Genomic DNA, 21,409 nt, shown 5'->3' with positions numbered 1-21,409 from the left:
TGGGGCAGAGGCGAGGCTCGCTGCTAGCCCACCAGACGGGCAGCACTCATCAGTTGTTTATTTCATGGACAAGAATTGCTGCTACGTGTGTGGACTCAAGGAACGCTGATAGTCAGAGGAAACTGAAGATACCTTTGTTCACCGTTCGTCGTGTCCTCATAAGTGAGTGTTAATTTGTTGATGTAAAGCCGAACTGGTGTTGAATTAATCACAGCTGTTGTATGTCGGTGGTAATGAGTTAGAGCTTGTTGGTGTTCGCGAGTTCAGTGTGTAGGCACTCCAGTATTCTGAATGGAAGACGTAGATAGACGAGCAGGAGAGAATGAACATGACGTGGTGCCGTGATGAATGTGATGAGGTGGTGTGGTGACTCCTGTTGATAATATATGGTATGTGATGTGAATGAGACAGGGCGTGTGACTGGGCGGTGGTGTTTAAATGGGACATGCGTAGGTGGTGTAGATGGCGTGCTCATGGGAATGTGGTGAACAGAAATTATTTATTTATTTATTTTTTTATCGACAAGGAATACTCAAGGGCCAATAAACTCTGGAAAAAAAAAAGAAAAGTGACAAGTTGTGAGAAATGCGTAATGGAGAGCTGGGCATTGGTGAGTAGATTAGGAGGCATGGCGGCATAACTAGCAACGAGGTGATGATGTAAGGGAAAGACGGCAGGCATAATTAGTGTGACGAGGGGAAGGCACTGAGAATTGAGGGAAGATGTGGTAGAGTGGAGTAAGACAGACTTCCCAGGTGGTGGCACGAATGCATTGCGACGGACAGGTGGGACTCAAGGGTGACACAGGTGGGTGCGTGGCGAGGCGGCGGCAGGCAGGTGGCGTTACGGAGGCATGGTGATGGTGGCGGCACGGCGGAGTGGCCAGTGGGTGGTGCGCGGCTTGCGGGGAAGGGCGCTACACCTGCGTCCCGGGTGCCCGACCACGAGTGTTGTGTTTGGGAGACGGCGAGGCCCGCGCGGCGCCTCAGTATCCACCACATTACCGCACTGCAAACACTTCAATAAGGGAACGAAGAGGAGTACGTGTGGAAAATAAACTATTCTTTACCCTGACGTGACTGAATGAAGTAGATAAACGAAAAAACAGGCTCATTCCCGTAGATCTTCATAAAATTTTCAGTGAGTAGTGTAAGTGAGTACCAGTCTAAGGTTGTTACGTAGAGTTGCTGAAGTAGATTATTGTTAAGCTGTCTTACTTACTTTGTGCTGTCGATGGTTATTCTGTGTAGAGTGTGTACCCTTCCAAGGTGTGGCTCTTGCATGCGTACGCGGTGACAGGCAGGCGGGTAGGTGCGGCAGGTGTGAGAGGGAGTGAAAGTGCGTGACACGGGGATCGACTTTTCCCTTGAGTTGGAGAGGTGCATTCCCTGACGCTCGCTGAAGGAAAATAGCTAATCAAGATGTCCAAACACGTTGTAGAATCTAATCTTGTAGTGTTTCGTGAAGGGAAAAATGTACTCATGTTTCGTTGAGTTAGAGAGATACATTCCTTGACTAGCTGAGGGAAAATAGTTAATCAAGATGTCCAAGGACACACGAAGTAAACAAAAAAAAAAAAAAAAAACGCGTTTATGTTTTATGATGCGAGGATAGAATGTTCTCTCAGGTGTTTCGTTGAACTGGAGAGATGCATCCTTGACTCACTGAAATAATACAGTAAATAAAGAAAGAAATTTTAATCAAGATATCAAAACATCTCTCAGTAAATTATATAAACAGAAAACGCACCTATACTTTGTCACACGGGGATAATATGTTGATCTCTTACGTGTTTCGCTGGGGAGAGATGCATTTCTTGAATCTCACGGAGGAAAAATAGTCAAGATGGCCAAGCATATCATAACTAAATTAAAATACGTATGTAAATTGTGACAGTGGTGGATTATTTCCTTCACGTGGTGTTCTCAGTAAGAGAGACGTATCCGTAACACACTGAACGAAAATGGTTGATCGGGAGAGGAAATATTAATCAAGGCATCAAAACACGTCATAGTAACTAGACGAAAAACACATCTATAATTTGTGACAAGAGGGTTGATTTTTTTTCCTCGTTTTTGTTTCGCTCAATTAAAGAGACTCTTCCTTGACTCGCTGAAAGAAAAGAATTAAACGAGAGAGAGAGAGGAAAACGTTTATCAAGGTATCAAAACACGTCAAAGCAGCTTGGGGTAAACAGAAAACACGTCTACATTTCGTGACGCGGAGAAAGAATGTCCTTCTGCCACGTGTTTCGCTGAGATGGAGATATGCAGTCCTTCACACTCACGTTAATCAGGCTGAAAAAAAAAAGTCACAGTAACTTGTAAACAAAAAACACGTCTATAATCCATAACATTATGATCGAATTTTTTCTTTCCTCTCTCTCTCTCTCTCTCTCTCTCTCTCTCTCTCTCTCTCTCTCTCTCTCTCTCTCTCTCTTTCATTCCATGAATCAATGAAAAATGATATAAAACTAACAATTCAAGCTGTCACAGCACGCCATAACAACCTTATAAAGAAGAAAACATAAATATTTCAACTCGTAGACTAAACTTAGAAGTCTCACGTCATTGAATATATATATATATATATATATATATATATATATATATATATATATATATATATATATATATATATATATATATATATATATATATATATATATATATATATATATATATATATATATATATATATATATAAAGATCTCGAATTCACAACTTGACAACAAATAATTCACGACTTGCTTTAGGTTCCACGCTTCTTAATATAGACCTAAACTCCCCATATTAGAGAACTTGTTGGATGCTTAGAATGATATACACACGGGTCTGGAGTGTGTTCTTAATGCTTCCCTGGCCAATTTCAACCGGGCTAGTAATAATATTTCCTCGAGGGCCTCGTGCGTGGGTCGGCTGAGAGAGGGCAAGGGCTGGTGAAGGGGAGGGAGGAGAGGGGAAGTGAACGGAGGGAGGGCCAGTGCCGTGTTTAAGGGGAAACCATTTGCTAGTGGGACCGAACTTTTTGTGTGTGCCACCTGAACATTTGATATGGATGAAGTTATATATATATATATATATATATATATATATATATATATATATATATATATATATATATATATATATATATATATATATATATATATATATATATATATATATATATATGAGAGAGAAAAATTCAGTGGCTTTATTCAACACATGGTACATTTGTAAAAAAAAAAAAAACTGCCTTGAGGAGTCTTATCGAAAGAGAAAGGTGGGAGGAGACAGACAGACAGACAGACAGACAGACGAAAATGAAGACAATCAGTGAGAGAAAAAAAAAATGCAGACAGGTCAAGGTAAACAAATATATGACCTATTTCCTCAACACCTGGAAAGAGTTAGTGACAAAATAATTACATATTCCCACAACTACATACACCTTCTGTCATGACATTTTCATAAACAACAACAACAACAACAACACTTCTAGGCAACACTCTACAATCCTTAACCCGGAAAACCTCCATACACAACAAACAGCAGCTCGAGTCAACTACAAAACATATAAAGCTAAGGAATCATGAAGCAACGCTCGGATAGAGAAAAATGAATGAAAGAAATACATACTTTTAACATTCCTCCAGCTTCGTAGGCCAAGGGTACACGAGCTGCCAGCCGTATAAGTTTTCGTGGTATTTATCGACTCGAGCTGCGACACACGACCAGCGAGACACGCCACACGAGACGCTGGTAATGTACACGAAGGGAAAGTGGACGAAGGTAAAATAAGCTAAAGAAGGGAAAGAAACGTGTGAGCAGAGTCGAATGTCCAGTATAATTATGGGCTGAGTGCTTCGTACGGGGTGTTTTTGAGAGAGAGAGAGAGAGAGAGAGAGAGAGAGAGAGAGAGAGAGAGAGAGAGAGAGAGAGAGAGAGAGAGAGAGAGAGATTTATCCATAAAGAATCCTATTTATGCACTTAAGTCAATTTTATAATACGATGGACTTTGTCACGAAGACTGTTGACTTTTGAACGACTTGGTACTGATATTTTGCGTTACTAGAGAGACTGTATATATGTATAGCACGCAACTCCCTCCGTAGTCCGTAGCCCCTCCCTCTCATGCATGAGTAAAATAAGAAGAATGAAAAAAAAAAAAAAAATAAGTACTAACCGGAACTATATTTTTTACCTTCCAGTATTTAAACTTCATTATATTGATGCTTGAGTCTACAGTGAATGGAAGGAAAAGGAATTAAAAAATAGACATTTTGTTGATTTTAGCTTTATTAAAATTGTATACGATTCATACGTAAAGAGAATGAAATAGTAAAAAGAAAAAGTCGAGACTGTATATTTATCTATTAATACGTAAACTTTATGAATTTTTGGTGAGCCTGCAGTGAACCAAAGAGAAATTAAATGAATGGATAAAATAAGTAAAAACACTGTAAATAAACAAATATTAAAAATCAAACAAAGTATTCATTTCCTCTTTAAAATCTCATCTGATACATACTAAGTGAAGCAGAATTATGTGAAAATTATTACACTCACGGTCAGATGTCAAGTAACCTTTTACACTCCCACTGGTTTGTATTTTTCCTGTAATATCACGAACTTTGATCCGCTCACTGTCTCTGTAAAACCTGGCGAGTGATACATTCTAAGGTGACAAGATAACTCGGGGAAAGTACCGTATGTAACTCAGCTACTGACCATGACTGTACTTTGAGTGTACTTCTCAATATCTTAACTTGATTCGATTGGTGAATTTCCCTTCACTGAAAAAAAAAGAGAATAAGGATTTTGTCTTTCAGATTTCGTGTCTAATACATAAGTGAAAAGAAAGTCATAAGAACATTACGTAGATTAACTTTACGTACTTATCAGTATTTAGATGCAACTTAGTGATGTATGAACTTGCCCACACTGAAAAAAAAGGTAAATGAAAGGAATATAGGTTGAGGACTTCAGCTTAGTTCAAATCTTAAGCATTGCAAGGTATTCAGTTGCTTTTGCTCATAATATGACTAATTATCGATATGTTGAATTTGTGATGAGTGAGTTTGCTTTTATAGACAAAAATACTCCCTCTCAAAAAAAAAAAAAAATAAATAAATAAGATAAATAAATAAATAAAAATAAATAAATAAATAAGATAAATAGAAAATAAATGAAAATAAAAAAGCAAGGTAAAAAAAAATAGATTGCAAATTTCTGCCTAGTTAAAACCCAAAACACTGCAAGATATTCGATTACTTTTGCTCATAACTTCCTATATTTCTTTTTGAAGGAGGAGACACTTTTTTTTTTTTTTTTGTGTGTGTGTGTGTGTGTGGTGCAGTATTTCTTGGTGGTAGAGCATTTCGTGTAAAAGGAAGGCATCCGCTATAAATCTATTTCGGCCAGTCTTTTTCCATCGGGGTTCCTGGTTTACTAGGAAGGACTATGACTGTATTTTTGTTCGTCTTTGCGCAGAATTCCGGGTTAAAGCGAGATAGTCACTTGGTGAGAGAGAGAGAGAGAGAGAGAGAGAGAGAGAGAGAGAGAGAGAGAGAGAGAGAGAGAGAGAGAGAGAGAGAGAGAGAGAGAGAGAGAGAGAGAGATCGGTAAACAATGAACGAATTCCTCTTTCTTCTTTTTCTCCTCTTTCTCTGACTCTTACTCCTCCTCTTTCTCCTCCTCCTCCTGCTCCTCTTCGTCCTCCTCGTTTTTCCTCTTTGGTCTCTCCTTCCTCCTCGTCCTTCTTTATTTCGATCTCCTCGCCATCCTCCTCGTGCTCCTCCTTTATCTCTTTCTCCCCCTCTTTCATTATTCTTCCTTTTTGGTGTGTGTTCTCATCAGCGGTGTTGTGGGTCCCCTGTGAGTGCTTGCCGTGGTGCGATCTGTGTTGTTCTTGTTCACCTCCTGTTTATTCTCCTCTTTTTCGTTCTTTTTTCCCTCACGCCACCATTATTTCAGTCACCGTTATTCGTTGTTATTTTATTGTCATAGTCATCATCATTATAATACCATCTTTGTCATCATCATCATCATCATCATTTCTCTCTCTCTCTCTCTCTCTCTCTCTCTCTCTCTCTCTCTCTCTCTCTCTCTCTCTCTCTCTCTCTCTCTCTCTCTCTCCTCTCCTCTCCTTCTCTCCCTCTCTCCCTCTCTCGCTCCAGTACTCTGTCTCGAAGGTTTACATTAGTAATAATTGAAAAATACGAGAGAGAGAGAGAGAGAGAGAGAGAGAGAGAGAGAGAGAGAGAGAGAGAGAGAGAGAGAGAGAGAGAGAGAGAGAGAGAGAGAAAAACAGACAGAGAGAGATAGGGGAGGTTAATGACATCAAGGTCACTAGCCAGGCATTTTTTCGTATCATTAACGTGTCTGTGCGGCGGCTCCTTGTCGCCACAACTTGGATTCATGACCTTACACAAGAAAGGCAAACGGCACAGAGAGAGAGAGAGAGAGAGAGAGAGAGAGAGAGAGAGAGAGAGAGAGAGAGAGAGAGAGAGAGAGAGAGAGAGAGAGAGAGAGAGAGACTTGATTGTATATTTTATTGTTAAGTTCATACTGGCTTTTTACAATTATTTTATTTTTCATTCATTCATGTAAGATTATAAGGAGACTGCAAAAAAAGGCCACTTGACGTCCACTATACTCTCCTAGTCTCCTAAAGCGTGCCATTCGTCGTGGTCATCATCATCATCATCATTATCACGTCAGTTTTAAGGACATTTTAATGTTGCTTTTCTTATTGTGCTTTCAAATTTGCGCTTGCTGTACTTGTACCTATTCAGTTTTACCTTTTTTTTTCTTTTTAATTCTTAGAGGCTTTTTGTATAAGCGACCCACGTCAACTGCTAGACAAAACAGTATAGTAAAGTAGAAGACTCCTCCTCACCTACCCACCCCTCCAGCCACGGAAGATCCTCACTTATGTAAAACTAACCTACACTAACCACGAGGCAGACAGGATACCAAAGTAGAAGACTCCTCCCCACCCATCCATCCCTTCACCCACGGCAGATCCTCACATATCCCTGCCGATGTTGACTCCGTGAATAATACAGTGTTGGAGAGAGTGGAAGACGCATGCGGCCCGCTCGCCACAAGCACGGGGCGGCTCTGGCACGCTCCACTGCTGATTGTTGTGTTTGGGTACCCGAGGAGAGCAAGGCGTGTGTTTGTTGTTGTAAAGTTTCAGTTTTAGGTGCGCGTTCCAGGAGCATGTTTCCCTTTGCTTGTTTATTTGTACTCTCTCTCTCTCTCTCTCTCTCTCTCTCTCTCTCTCTCTCTCTCTCTCTCTCTCTCTCTCTCTCTCTTCAGGATTTATTACTTCCTGTTGAATGTTTCCTTTCAGTTTCGTTATTCTGGGATCGTGTAGCACTACGTAAGCGTGGTGTACAGAGAGAGAGAGAGAGAGAGAGAGAGAGAGAGAGAGAGAGAGAGAGAGAGAGAGAGAGAGAGAGAGAATTTTCTTTTGTACATATTTTCCAATCGAGCGATGAATATATTTTACATAATATGGGAGAGCCACACTGTTTATTTATTTATCTATTATTTATTTATCCATATATTTATTCATGCGTTTCTTTAATCATCTGTTTATTTATTCATGCGCTTATGTGTTTATTTGTCCTTCCTCTAGTCACGTGTGTCCGGTCTGAATTCCTTCTTAATTAAGGAAGGGGGACTGAAGGCCATTACGTCTATACCGCAGCAGATTAATACACTATTTAAGTTATAATGATTAAATTGTATATAATTACAATATATAATTATTAAACTAGACAGCATAAGTACACAAAAACGTTTGAAAATTAACATTCTTCTGTAAATTTTAGCCATATTAGTAGAACTCATTAACTGAATAAATATACGTCGATTTTAGGAGAAACGTTTCTGATGTATGCATTTATTTGCTTACCTGTCTATATATTTATATGTATCTCGTCTTTTCAACTTTCCTTTCATGCATTCTCCTGTTCGGTTGTCCGTCTAGTCTTCGATATACAGAAATGACCGGTGTGGTGTATCTAAAGAACTGAGGTAGATGTCTTAATTTATTTATCTACATGCGGTAAATCTGAAGCTGTCGCTCACCCTCGAGAGTAACAAAAATAAACAAAGCTCTGCCGTGACACACTTTCGCAGACCAGTTATCGAAACACTTGATATAATAATTACAGTCATTTTGCGGGATAATTACTCTTAAGTGAAGCTGTGAATGGCGGGGGAGGAGGGAGGCAGCGGCTGTTAATGATGATAATTCTAAGGGACAAAGAAAAGCGATATAAGAATTCTCAGGGTGAGTAATTAGGATAGGAGAAGAAATAATTGGTTCAGGCTTGATAAAATTTAGATTAAAAAAAAAAGAAGAGATAGGAAGGAATTGATTCTCAAACATAGTAATAGATGAATGGAATAGACTAGGTAATCAGGTTGTTAGTGCTGAGTCATTAGGGAGGTTTAATTGGTGGAAATAGATCTGTGTGTTTCATGCAGGGATTGCCATGTGTAGGCCTGACAGTCTCTTGCAGCTTTCCCTATTTTCTAACTTTATGCTCTACGAAGAATAAGAAAACATTAAAAAATAACCTTTCAATAAGTTAACAGAACCTAAAACTTAGCTACGTTCATGCGAGGTGTCCAGTCGATGGTGTTTTTGTCTTTTCCTTTCTCTCATTCTTCACTCTCTTGCGTCCCTTTACACATTGATAGGGCGCGAGTGTTCCGTGTGCCTGAGTGTTTGCAGGTGACGTGAGCAGCACCCACCACCACCACCACCACCTTGACCCACACCTCCAGGCAGTGACCTTTCGGAAGCACTTTGTATCATTGCTCGCTCCATATATTTTTCTTTCTTTCCATTTTTTCTTAACTTTGCTCTCTCTCTCTCTGTTTCTTGGAACGTCACAAATTCGCAAGTTTTATTCTTCTTTTTAATTGCTCTCTTTTGGTTGTGGTGGTGGTGGTGGTACTGGTGGTAGTGGTGGTGGTAGTGGTGGTAGTGGTGCTAGAAGTAGTAGTAGTAATGGTTGTTGTTGTTGTTGTTGTTGTAATATGCAGCATTATCACTGATATTATTATTACTATTATTATCAATTAGAAATAAGTATCAATTAAAAATAATTTGTTTTAACACTGCATTGAATCTAAGTAGCTATTTACATTAACTACTCTGCAGCGTCCAGTGGTTACAGCTTCCAAGGTGCAGTTTCTCAGTGCGAGAGGCGACACTTTATCGTAATCTGACCCAACGTCATATGCTCGTGTTGCAGTGTCATAAGTCAGTCACTTTAAAATTTTTAGTACCACAGTGCAACATAAGTATCGCTGCGAGGCTGTTGGTGCTGCGGGGGTACAGTATTCTTGCACTTTCTAAGTGTTGGTGGTGGTGGTGGTAGTGGAAGGGGTAAAGGAGTGAGGGTTTCCTGGTAAAACTACAGCCTTAAGAACGTTTTTCATGGCAGCGCGTAAGGGGTGGCACGGGTAAAAATAAACCCTCATATGGAGCGAATGAGTGAATGGAGTATTGAGCGGCAGTGGTGCCTCAGGTGTTGGCAGCCAGAGGAACAAAAGGCTGTCACAGGGCTGGAAAACACAATATTTGCCCAACGGAGGAACTAGTGAATCTTTTGTCCAAGTTCTGTGATATTTCCGTGGCGATAAGGACAGTCTTTCCAGCCTTCCCTCCCTTCCCAGAGGCGGCAGGTGTATGGGCCAGAGACACCTTCGCTCCGTACCGCCCCGCCCCTCCCATCCTAACGGCGCGACAGTCCCCTTACAGTGCCAATGTTCTCGCGTGCGTGTCGCTTCGGTGTATGAAAAAAGACTTTTAATCGATATTTTTGTAATTTAAGAAACGAATGTGGGACGATAAGAATTTTACGCATAGGACAGACTTTCGTGTGTGTGTGTGTGTGTGCGCGCGCGTGTGTGTGTGTGTGTGTGTGTGTGTGTGTGTGTGTGGCAGGGTGAGGGTGTTCAGACTCAAGAAAATTACACTATTTATGAAGAAACATTACCCCGTGGCAAGTCCCAAAGGTCACACGGCCATTCACATACTACCTGTCCTTTCTCCAAACAGTCACACCCGCCATGCAGTCACGTTGTTCACTAATTAAGTTTTTCGATTAGTTTTAGTCTTCTTTTTATAATTTTCAGCGTCTTTCTTTGTTCCTTGTTTCATTCTTTTAATTGATTTTTGAACTATTTCCTGTTGATTTTGTGATTACATTACTTTTCATATTGTTTTATTTATTTATTTATTTTTTTGTAAGCTTTAGCGCCTTTTCTGTTTCTAGTGTTATTCTTTTCATTAATTTGTAAACTGTATCATGTGTATATTTTGCGAGGAACGCCTTGTAATCTCAGTGTTACAACGCCAAGGTGAATTAGTCAATCATTTAAGTCACCTGCCATTTCACACTTCCACGGAGCCACACGCGCTATTTTAGTAGAGTAGTTATCAACACTCTAAACAAACATAAGCTCACATACGGATGCAACCTTCTACTTGTGGAATAGTGAAGTAGAGTTTCCAGTTCCACGCTCCCCTTTTTCCCCTATCATATAAGGTACAGGAGCATTAGTTACATCGCAGGGGTGGTGGCGGTGAAGCAGCCACGCCCCGTAACACCTAGCAGGGAGCGTACTCTTTGTAGTGCAGGGCTCCTGGTTCACTGACTGTACGGTGCGGTATAGCTAAATATGAGACGAGAGGGTCGCTTCACGCAGGCACGCAAGGCACACTGGGGTTCTTTCACTAAAGTGTTTCTAGGTTACTACGAGTACTGGTGTGTGTGTGTGTGTGTGTAGGTTTCTGGATGTATAGAGTAAATAAAGATGTGATGAAAAGGAAATGCCACTAAATGTCTAAAGAAGGAACACATGAAAAAAACAGTCATCATATTCGCTGACCATTAATAAGCTGTTCCTGACGAAACATAACAACGTAAAAAAAATAAAATAAATGCTAGGTAACAAAGACGATGGTATGAAGGAGGCAGGCAGACAGGTGAGATGGATAGACAGGTGAGGTTCGTGGGCGGAGGATCTCAGCAAACAGACTCACGGTGGCAGGCAGGCAGATGCGAGAGTAACAATGGCCATTTGGGGACAGATTTTGAAAAGTGCCACGTGAAGACGCCGGTTCTGTATGCCTTCTTTTGTCTCACGGCGGAAGTCTGTTGACCTCCCGCCCTCCGTCTTCAGTGCTTTCTATTATGCGTATGTATTTTCAAGATTAATTTTTGGTTCATGCAAACTTTAGCGTACTGTTTTTGGCACAATGCATAAATCTTGCTTGCACACATCCCACCCACACAACGCAAACTTTAGCGTACTGTTCTTGGCACAATGCATAAATCTTGCTTGCACACATCCCACCCACACAACGCAAACTTTAGCGTACTGTTCTTGGCACAATGCATAAATCTTGCTTGCACACATCCCACCCACACAACGCAAACTTTAGCGTACTGTTCTTGGCACAATGCATAAATCTTGCTTGCACACACCCAACCCACCCACCTACACACCCATCCACCCACCCTCCCTCCCACCCTTCCACACACACACACACACACACACACACACACACACACACTGGTCCTGATTGATATATGTTAAGTTCATTTAAGGTTCATTGTACAGGTCCTCGTTCACCATCCCTCTCTTCACTTCCTTCCCTTCCTTCCCTCCGCCAGGCGATACGCGAGTTACTTTATCGAGCCAAGTTTTCGCGTCCCCGGCCCACACGTGCACGCTAATCAAAGGTAGAGGTGGGTGCAGAGGGAATGCTCAGATTATGTTTGCTCGTTCCCAAGGAAAAAAAAAAAGTTGGATTTCCGATGGCTGTGAAAGAACGTACCCTTGAGTCCCTTGAGTGAATAAAACTTAACGGTGAGAGTCTACGAGTGTAATGTCATGATTGTATTGAAAGAATTTATATAGATTGATAGGAAAGGAAGCTAAGGTTGAGTTGTTATAATTCTCGACAATGCTCGCCATATAACTATTTAATTCTTGTCAGTTTTAATTTTATTACTTAATCTGGCCATGTCGTGTCTGCAAATTAATAAGGATCACCTGACGATCTGCCACCCAATAATGAAGGGCATTTATTAGCTATGCAAACTTGACGCTACTTGATAACCTAACGTTTGATTGCGGAATCGGAGATTAGGAAATTATCATACACATTAAAGCTGAGTAGAATACTATTGAATATAAAGTGAAATACAAAACGCCTAAGTTCCAACACAGCTCTTGTTTGAGAAAAAATAAATAAATAAAATAGCGAAAGGCTGAACAGAATCTACTTATATCGAACCTAACAGTCAGAAGCAATGATATCCGCTGCTTCTTTTTGTGTTGCAGTTTTATCCTTGTGCACACGCCATGCAGGTGACAACACAAGGCTCCAGATAGAAGTATGTGTCAGATATTGCAGTATGATCTCACGCAGCCCCTAGAACCAATGTTTTGTCGGAAATCAACTACCAGACGGAAATGCAGTCATTAAGCTAGTCCACAGCTGCAGGGAGTGGTTAATGACATTCTAAGTATAGATGGTAACGTAAGAGGAAAAGAGTGATAGGAAAGTTGCAAGAAGCCAGTCAGGTTACACGTAGCAGGAGCACTTCTGATATTTAGTTCAGCTTTGAGTTTCCGAGGTAAACCTGACTCTTCTTTATAACTTAGCACTTGATTGCGCATTGTAAGAGGCTAGAATATTATCACTCGCATTAAAACTAAGTAGAATACAAGCTTTGTTTAGCGGATCTGAAAGAAGTCACTTAGAAATTTTCACGTAATATATGACCACAATTTGTCAGCAGTCATATTGGTCTGGTAAATAAAGGCAACACAAAAAGAGGTGTGCCACCACTCCTTTTAATTCTGGAGATATTCACTATATATATAAGAGCCACTGATTTACGGGGGCAATAATTCCGTCATATGAAGCAATAAGGCCATATCCTAATAGCTGACTGGACCACCCGGCAACTGTAATATCCCTCTATATTTGTTATTTCTTTCTTTATTTTTCTCCCGTCTCTATTTTTATTTGTACCCCAGTTATGTATCTTTGTTAATAATAACTTGAAACGTGAAATCTCCTATGCATTTCTTATTTCTTTCTTTCACTCGTACCCTTATGCATCTTTCTCAGTAAAAAAATGAAACTTGAAACCTTATCCCCTTATACGATGTAGCCTCCCCACGCCATGACATCGTAAGTCAGCGTGGTGTGATATGGCTTAACCCTTCTTCTTAACATCTAGAGACTCCTTTGTTCTGCCGTGAAAGCATGTAAGCTGGTGATGTTGATGAATTAGTTACATGGAAGCGCACCAAACAATGCCTCGTGTGTCATTTTGTAAGCTTTGCGCCTTTCTCTTTGTCGCATGAGTGACGTGCTGCGCTGTGTCTTAATTATAATTTCCTTGTGTCCTGTTATAATGCATCTAGGTAGTTAATGTTATAATGAACCTCTGTTTGATGTGCAATTCATGTTGCTGTGCTAAGCTGTGTCTTGTTTGTAACTTCCCTTGGTGTTTTCTTGTACTGTACCTCTATTTTCTGTTTCCTGTATTCTTGTCAGCTGCTCTATTTATGCTGTTTGGTCGATGAGTGGCTACCGTGTGTCAGATGGCTGTTAGTGGACTGTATGCGTCTATTTGCTGTCTGTGGGGGTGAACTCGAATGTTGCTGTCTAGTAGTTTTTTTGTTTTTTTCTGTCTAGTAGGATTGAGATACGTTGCTGTCTGTCAGGGTAGGGGCAAATCTATTGGTCCTGTCTATGGTGAAGGTGAGGTGAGGTATTGCTGTCTGTCTGGTAAAGCTAAGACGGGATTTTGCTGTCTATGGTGTGGATAAGGTGAATCTTGCTGTCTGTTTGGTAAAGTTAAGACGAAATATTACTCTGTTGTGCTAAGGTAGGGTGTTCCTCTCTCTCAAGCTGGAGTTGAGGTGGTGTGTTATTTTCTAGTGGAGGAAAAAGTGGTGTTGCTGTCTACCTGGTGGGGGGTAAGGTGGGGTGTTCCTGTCAGTTAGCCGGGTGTCTGCAAGGCGTACGCGTATACGGACCTCCTTCACTTTGTTTACTGGGAGTCTTCCGTTTGTTTACTATCCCCCTGCTATCCTCGTGACGCCATCTACACCCAAGGACGAGAACACCTTGCACTTACCTTCGTGACTGAGTGTTGATTTAAGTTGTGTTGAGTTATATAGTAAAGTGTGAATTTGAAGTCTGTTTGTGATTAGTGTTGTTATAGTACGCTTGGATAGCAGACTTTTGGTTATCTTCAGGAGTGACAGTGTGCATTAGAAATATGACGTGTATTTCTGATTAGAGAATTATATGCTTATGTGTGATGGTTTTTGGCCTTTTTTTTTTTTCTTCGAGGATGACTGTTTTTTTTTTTTTATTCTTTTATGTAGGAAGGACACTGGCCAAGGGCAACAAAAATGTAGTTGTGCATTATGGGTTGTGTTTTTGCAGTAAAGACGAGTCACAGATTCAATTCACCGGTCATAGGGTGTAGTCTTTGTATAGTGTTAAAGGGACCCTGCGTTCCTACTTCTCCGTTTCTTCTTTAGGGGTAACTAGTATTTTTTGCTGTATTTATCTTGGAAGTGTCGAAGTGGAGTGAAGTGGCGGTGTGTCTGAGTGGAGCGATGAGTGCGTGTGCTTCCCTTCCCTCATTATCACCAGGAGCCTCTGTCACAAACGGTCATTAGCTTCTGCACGCAACACATAATTCCTTACGTGCGACTTGAGGGTAACGCAGCAGAGAGAGAGAGAGAGAGAGAGAGAGAGAGAGAGAGAGAGAGAGAGAGAGAGAGAGAGAGAGGTGGGGGGGAGGAGAATGAATATTTAAAGACAGGTGTGAGTGCCAGTTCTAAACAGATATTCCTAAGCAGATTATTGTTGATTTCTGCGCCTAATGCATAATTAATGGCGTGTGTGTTTGTGTGTGTGTGTGTGTGTAGATGTAGATGAACAAATAACGGAATACTGTATACTAAGGCAAGGGAATAAAAGTGTAAAGAGAAAGACGGAAATGTGATAAGGAAAACGATAGAAAAGACATAATAAAATAGCAGAGAATAAGGTTTCCTGTCAACTAGTAACGAAACATTACAATAGAGATGATAAACATGAAAAAAAAAAAAGGAGATAGGAATTTGATAAGGACTGCGATACGAAAGACAGGTTCCTTAAGCTACAGCACAAGAGGGTAAGATCCTTTATCAGCATCCACTCATGTACATGTCTTTCAGTCTTACGGTGCTTCCTCCAACTCTTCCAATAAATCAAAACCTAGAGATGATAAGAAAGAGAAAAAAATAGAGCACTAGCTTATATGTACTAAATAAGAATGATACCAGAACAGAGGAACTAAAAGTGGGAGTGGCGATAATACCAAGACAGAGGAACTAAGAGGGAGAACGACGATGAAGAACAGCATATTATAGGTACCAAATATTAGGAACCAAATATCAGAACAAGAACTACGTAAGAGAGACAGAAAAGTGAGAATAACATAACAACAGGTGGAGGAGAAGGACCATTAATAACCACCAGATTTATAGGGGGGAAAAAAAAAAAACGCACCACCCTCTATATTGGTGAGATCGATGGAGGTAGTAAGAAGTAGCGGATGAACAGAGGGGGCGAGGGAGAAGGTAAGAAGGGAAAGGTTAGACTAATTGCACTAAATTTGAGGTGATTATGCTGTGGCGGGAACCGTGGTGCTGAGTCCAGTGTTTCCCGCTGTGGGTCAAATTGTTAGGTATTTCTTCTTTTTCTTCCTCTACTACTACTACTACTACTACTACTACTACTACTACTACTACTACTACTACTACTACTACTACTACTGCTACTACTACCACCACCAATAAATGTTTGTTTGATAGATATAAGAGTAAATAGGCAAATAGTAACAATTATAGAGAAATAAAGAGAGAGAGAGAGAAAGAGAGAGAGAGAGAGAGAGAGAGAGAGGAAATACTAAGAAAAAAATAAAACACATAATACAAGCTGAATAAGCGATGGACAGAGACAGTAATTAAACAACAGAGAGATACACTGACTGACCAAACAGACAGACAAGCCGCCGGAAGAATACAGGAAGGGGACGTGTTACCGCTTGCCAGGAATACTTAAATGAGGTTACTTAGTGAAACATACATGGACCCGGAATTAAGTTTTTTAAACGTACTATTTTTTTTTTTTCCTCATTATGTACGTCTCGGTAGAAATGTTTGCTTCTCGTGAAAGTGGGATTCTTTCGTAAATGTTTGCTTATCTATTTTTTATTCATTTTTATTCTGGTTTTGTCTTTGTTTCAATTTTTTTTTTTGTCATTATATTTGTTTCTCCGGAAGTGAAATTATTTTGTTAACGTTTGGTTTTCATTTTACATTTTTTTTGTACTATGCTCTGTCTTTGTTTTCTTCGTTCAGATTTTTATGATTTTACTTTGTAGTTCCATATCATGTTAAGAAACAATATACATCAAATAGTTTTATATTCTATTTTGATTTTCTTTTCTTTGTTGAGTTTTATTTAATTGTACTTCAATCATAAACTATCATATCTATCGTCTTCATTGTTCTGGTATATATATATATATATATATATATATATATATATATATATATATATATATATATATATATATATATATATATATATATATATATATATATATATATATATATATATATATATATATATAAAAGTTTCATTTATTTGCTTTATTCATAGTTATAGTTATAGTTATAGTTAGTTTACTTTTCTTTGTTATCCAGTTTTATTTTATCTCTTAGCTTATTTTGCTCTCATTTTCATTATTTAGATACTTTTAACCTCTGCCAATTATCAATATTTTTATCTATTTATTTTTAGAAACAAAATATTATACATCTGGCCTCCTTTCTTTCCTTCCAACATTTCTTTTTTTACGAAATTCATTCTCATTTTCATTATTTAGAAACTTATCCGCTGCCAATAATTATCATTATTTTTACTTCTACTAATAAAACATATAAACCTGGAATACTGTCTATCCCTCTATCAGTTTTTCTCTCGTTTCTTTCAGCCATTGATTTTTCATGGTAAAGAACTTTTCATATTAATTTAGCCTCTCAACATTTTCCTCCATGCTTTAAAAGTTCTTCAGGCTCATTAGGGGAGCGGCACAATATTAAATCAATATCACCTACTTAACCTAATAGCTGGACAAGTTTCTTCCTTGTCACAAAAGAAAACTGAAATTGGGAGAGAAAATACCGAGAAGTTTGTATAGGGCAAAGGTAACGGTGGTGGTGGTGGTGGTAGTGGTGGTGGTGGTAGTAGTAGTAGTAGTAGTTGTAGTAGTAGTAGTAGTAGTAGTAGTAGAGGATAGGTATGATCTAATTTCCTAATCATCCCAGTCATTAAGGAAAGAGTAACTGGTTTTATCTATTATTACATAAAGAAAGGTGGATATTTCTTGCCACACACACCAAGAGCAGTTCAGGTTTAAAGCAGTTCTCCTTTTAGTCAGATTTTCTACTCATTCCAGTTGTTATAGAAAGAGTAATTGGTTTTATTTGTTACTATGAAAAGAAAGGTTGATATTTCTTGCCACACTCACCAAGAGCAGTTCGTCTGTGTACCTTCTGTGGCTGTAATGAATAAAGCTCCATGTCATTATATTTGCCAGAGATAATCCAGAACAATTAATGAATTTTGCATTAAAAAAAAAATGGATAACCTGTTACGAAAGCTATGCTGACTTGCATAGTAAAAGGGAATGATGGAGACAAAAAAGACACGAAAAAAAATGGCCCTGAAAATAAAAAGGCAGAAAAAAAGTGGCACATTCTTCAAGATAAGATTAAATAACATATTACGAAATTTTTTAATATTTTGAATATTGGGAATTTGCTAATTAATAACTAACCTTACATAGGCCAGTTCGAAATGTTGCTGACATATGAGAAATTCCTAATTACGATTATATAATAAGAATTTGCTTATCAATAACTAATAACTAACCTAACATATCATAAACTAGCTCAAAATTACTAACGTATTTTAAACTGACATTTTTATTCCTCTGACATTTTATTCCTGTGCGAAGTAAAATCTAGACGGGACAACACTCAGGCAGGCATGATGGGAAGTACGAGGTGAGATTAACATTCATACAGGTGGGTGGTAATTCTGATGAGGCTCCTGCGTAAATCTTATTGTAGGGATCGATTGTATTCTTGACTCACTCCTGTGTGAGAGGCGAGAGTGAGACAGGGGTGAGGCAGGGTGAGGCGATGAGGAATGGGTGAGGTAGCAAGGCAGGAGTGACGATGGGTGAGGGGAAGTGACCAGGACTCCCACCATTCTTTCGTGGCCACACCTGTTTGCTTGCAGTGTGTGTGTGCGTGTGTGTGTGTGTGTGTGTGTGTGTGTGTGTGTGTGTGTGTGTGTTAGCTCACTTCTCTGATGGTATTACCTGTGTGCATGGAAGCACCCTACCTGATAATTAACCTTTTGGGACATTTACATAAAAAGAAAAAAAAAAGTTACATATTTGCTACCTTTCATTAACGTGACTGAAAGAAGATCTAAAACTTCAAATACTTAACCCAGTCATTAACATAGTGAACTTATAAAACTTCATGACATCATCTTTTGTTAGTCATAATGGAAGATACAATTATTATGGTGGATACGCAATAGTTGATTTGTAACTCCATGATTACGAAAAAATATCATTCTTGAATTAATAAAATCCCTCAATGACATGTGGAATATAATGTAACTGATTGAAGGCGTAGGAGGATTGTTAAGAAAACAAAGCTTTGTGCCAGACTCTATCAAAAGTTTTTGATGTGTCTAAGGCAACAGCAAAAGTTTCACCAAAATCGCTAAAGGAGGATGACCAAGACTCAGTAAGGAAAGTCAGAATATCACTAGTACGGCGGCCTCGACGGAACTCATGCTGGCGATCAGACAGAAAGTCGTGAAGTGATAGATGTTTAGGAATCTTTAAAAACTTTAGATAGGCAGGAAATTAAATCAATAGGACGGCAGTTTGAGGGATTAGAACAGTTACCCTTTTTAGGAACAGGCTGAATGTAGGCAAACTTGCAGCAAGAAGGATGGGTAGATGTTGATAGAGTTGAAAGAGTTTAGTTTAGCTAGGCAAGGTGCGAACACGGAGGCACAGTTTCGGAAAACAATAGGAGGGACCCCATCAGGTCCATAAGCCTTCCGAGGATTTAGGCCAGCGAGGGCATGGAAAACATGACTGCGAAGGATTTTAATGGGTAGCATGAAGTAGTCAGAGGATGGAGGAGAGGGAGGAACAAGCCCTGAATCATCCAAGATAGAGTTTTTAGCAAATATCTGAGCGAAGAGTTCAGCTTTAGAAATAGATGAGATGGCAGTGGTGCTATCGGATTGAAATAAAGGAGAGAAAGATGAATAAGCAAAAATGATTTAAATGGGTATGTGATATATGGGGCATTAAGTTTAAATGACCTGGTTTGTTGCTATAGAGTTATTTCCTTTTCATCTCTACTTCCACTTCCTCTTCTTTTTTCCTCTTCCTCCTCCTCTATCTCTGTAGTTTCCTAGTCTCGTCGAAACTTCTATTTTCTTCATCGTCCAACAACCTAGCAAAGACCAAGAGAGCTGTTGCCGTTTGTTTTCCTTTATATATATCTTTGTATCCGATTTCCTCCTCCTCCTTCTCGTGTGTTCTTCCCCTTGATCCTTCCTCCGTTTTTCTTTTTCATACACCATTACCTTTACCTACTCCTTCCCTCCGTCCCTTACTTCCAAAGATGAGCCCTGTTGCCTTAGTGACGTTCATAGTTAGCTAGGCGTGTACCTCCTTATCTTCGTATTTCTTATTTTACCTTTGATCCCTCAGTACTTAGAAGGGCGAGAGTACTTCCTTTACATAGCCGTGTGGATCGATACCCTGTCCCCTTTTCCTTCAGTGCTAGCCAGTAGTAAATTTCGATCGATGTACTGAAGTCACTGGAGTCGTCTCTCACTAAGAAGGGGGTGCGAGTGTGGTACTTCCTTTGCATAGACGTCAGGACAGATACCCCGCCTTTATGTTCGTCAGTATGAAGTTTCTGTCAGAGCACCCAAGTCACTGCAGGTACTATTCATAGGTGTCCTTGTTATCACACTTGTCTTGTTAGCTTAGGAAAGAGAGGAGAGGGTGAGGAAAGGAAGGTACGACTGAGGAGGAAGTAAGGGCAAGGGGAGAAAGTGTGATAAATGAGGATAAGAAAAAAAGAAAGAAAGGGAAGGAATAATTGTGAGGTGTGTAAATAAAGGAGGGGGTGGGGTAGAATAAAAATTGAGAAATGATGATGAGAAGAGATGAGGAAAGCGTAATTAAGGAGTAAAGAAGGGGAAGGAGCGGAAATATTATAACGAATTAAGATAAAGAAAAAAAAAAAGATAGGAGGCATAGTTATGGCGTTAAGAAGTGGGAGTAGAGATATACTGTGTAAGAAATGTGAATAAAGAAAGTAGATAAACAGAATAAGGAATCATTCGGGAATAAAGAAGAGGGAATGGAGAGACAAAACGTGAGAAATTAAAATAAAGCAAGAAAATAAAACCCAAAAAAGAATCGCACAAACAGAAGGCATGATTAGAGAGAGAGAGAGAGAGAGAGAGAGAGAGAGAGAGAGAGAGAGAGAGAGAGAGAGAGAGAGAGAGAGGGACAGAAAAAAAAACGTACACACATACATATACAAGAAACGAGCGCATTGTACCAGATGAACACAAATCCGTAATTAAACACGAGACGAGTTTATGTCCCCGGATTCTGACGTACGTACAGGCTGCTTTCGTCCTAATTATTCAGCTCCGGCTATTCTAAAGTGTGAGTTGAGGATACAGTGACTTCATAATGAGCACACACTATTTTTACCTCTCGCATATACTCTAATTAGGGCGACTATTGATCCCCACCCAGCGTCATAATGCCCACATGAGCTACACACGTGGACAGTAATCTTTTGTACGAGGAAGTCTGTGTTTAATTTCTCACTGACCTATTTCCATGTTCCCAGTTCGTGTTACATTCTTTAGGATTTGAATTGAGTCGTCCATCTTATTATTTTTTTTTCTCTCTCTCTCTGAATGCTCACGTACAAAAGATTAATATTTTGTACATGGTTTTCTTAGATTCTGTATGGAGATGTGTTGTGTATTAGGTTCAGAGAGAGAGAGAGAGAGAGAGAGAGAGAGAGAGAGAGAGAGAGAGAGAGAGAGAGAGAAAGAGAGAGAGAGACGCAAATGGACACACATACAAACATAAAAACAATTATACAAACATAGATAAAGATGTTTCTAAGCCTACAGTGACCTACTTGAAACACACACACACACACAC

The 21,409-nt window shown here is 39.5% G+C and overlaps 1 protein-coding gene across 8 annotated transcripts in view; it reads left to right on the top strand.

Annotated features, from left to right (window-relative positions):
- The window catches only part of LOC135114156 (transcription factor SPT20 homolog), a 177,024-nt gene continuing 155,615 nt past the window's right edge, over positions 1–21,409 (top strand). For 3 of the 8 annotated variants that reach the window (XM_064029912.1, XM_064029911.1, XM_064029906.1), the window contains exon 1: positions 537–1,140. The gene's annotated coding sequence lies outside the window, so the exon portion shown is untranslated. Of the gene's footprint in view, positions 163–536; positions 1,154–21,409 lie in introns of those variants that run through there. The other 5 variants (XM_064029907.1, XM_064029910.1, XM_064029908.1 and 2 more) reach the window with 5 other exon arrangements.

Source organism: Scylla paramamosain, chromosome 27 (assembly GCF_035594125.1).
Source record: "Scylla paramamosain isolate STU-SP2022 chromosome 27, ASM3559412v1, whole genome shotgun sequence".
Classification (NCBI taxonomy): domain Eukaryota; kingdom Metazoa; phylum Arthropoda; class Malacostraca; order Decapoda; family Portunidae; genus Scylla; species Scylla paramamosain.
Note: the sequence above shows the minus strand (reverse complement) of the source record. Positions and strands in the feature narration are given on the sequence as shown.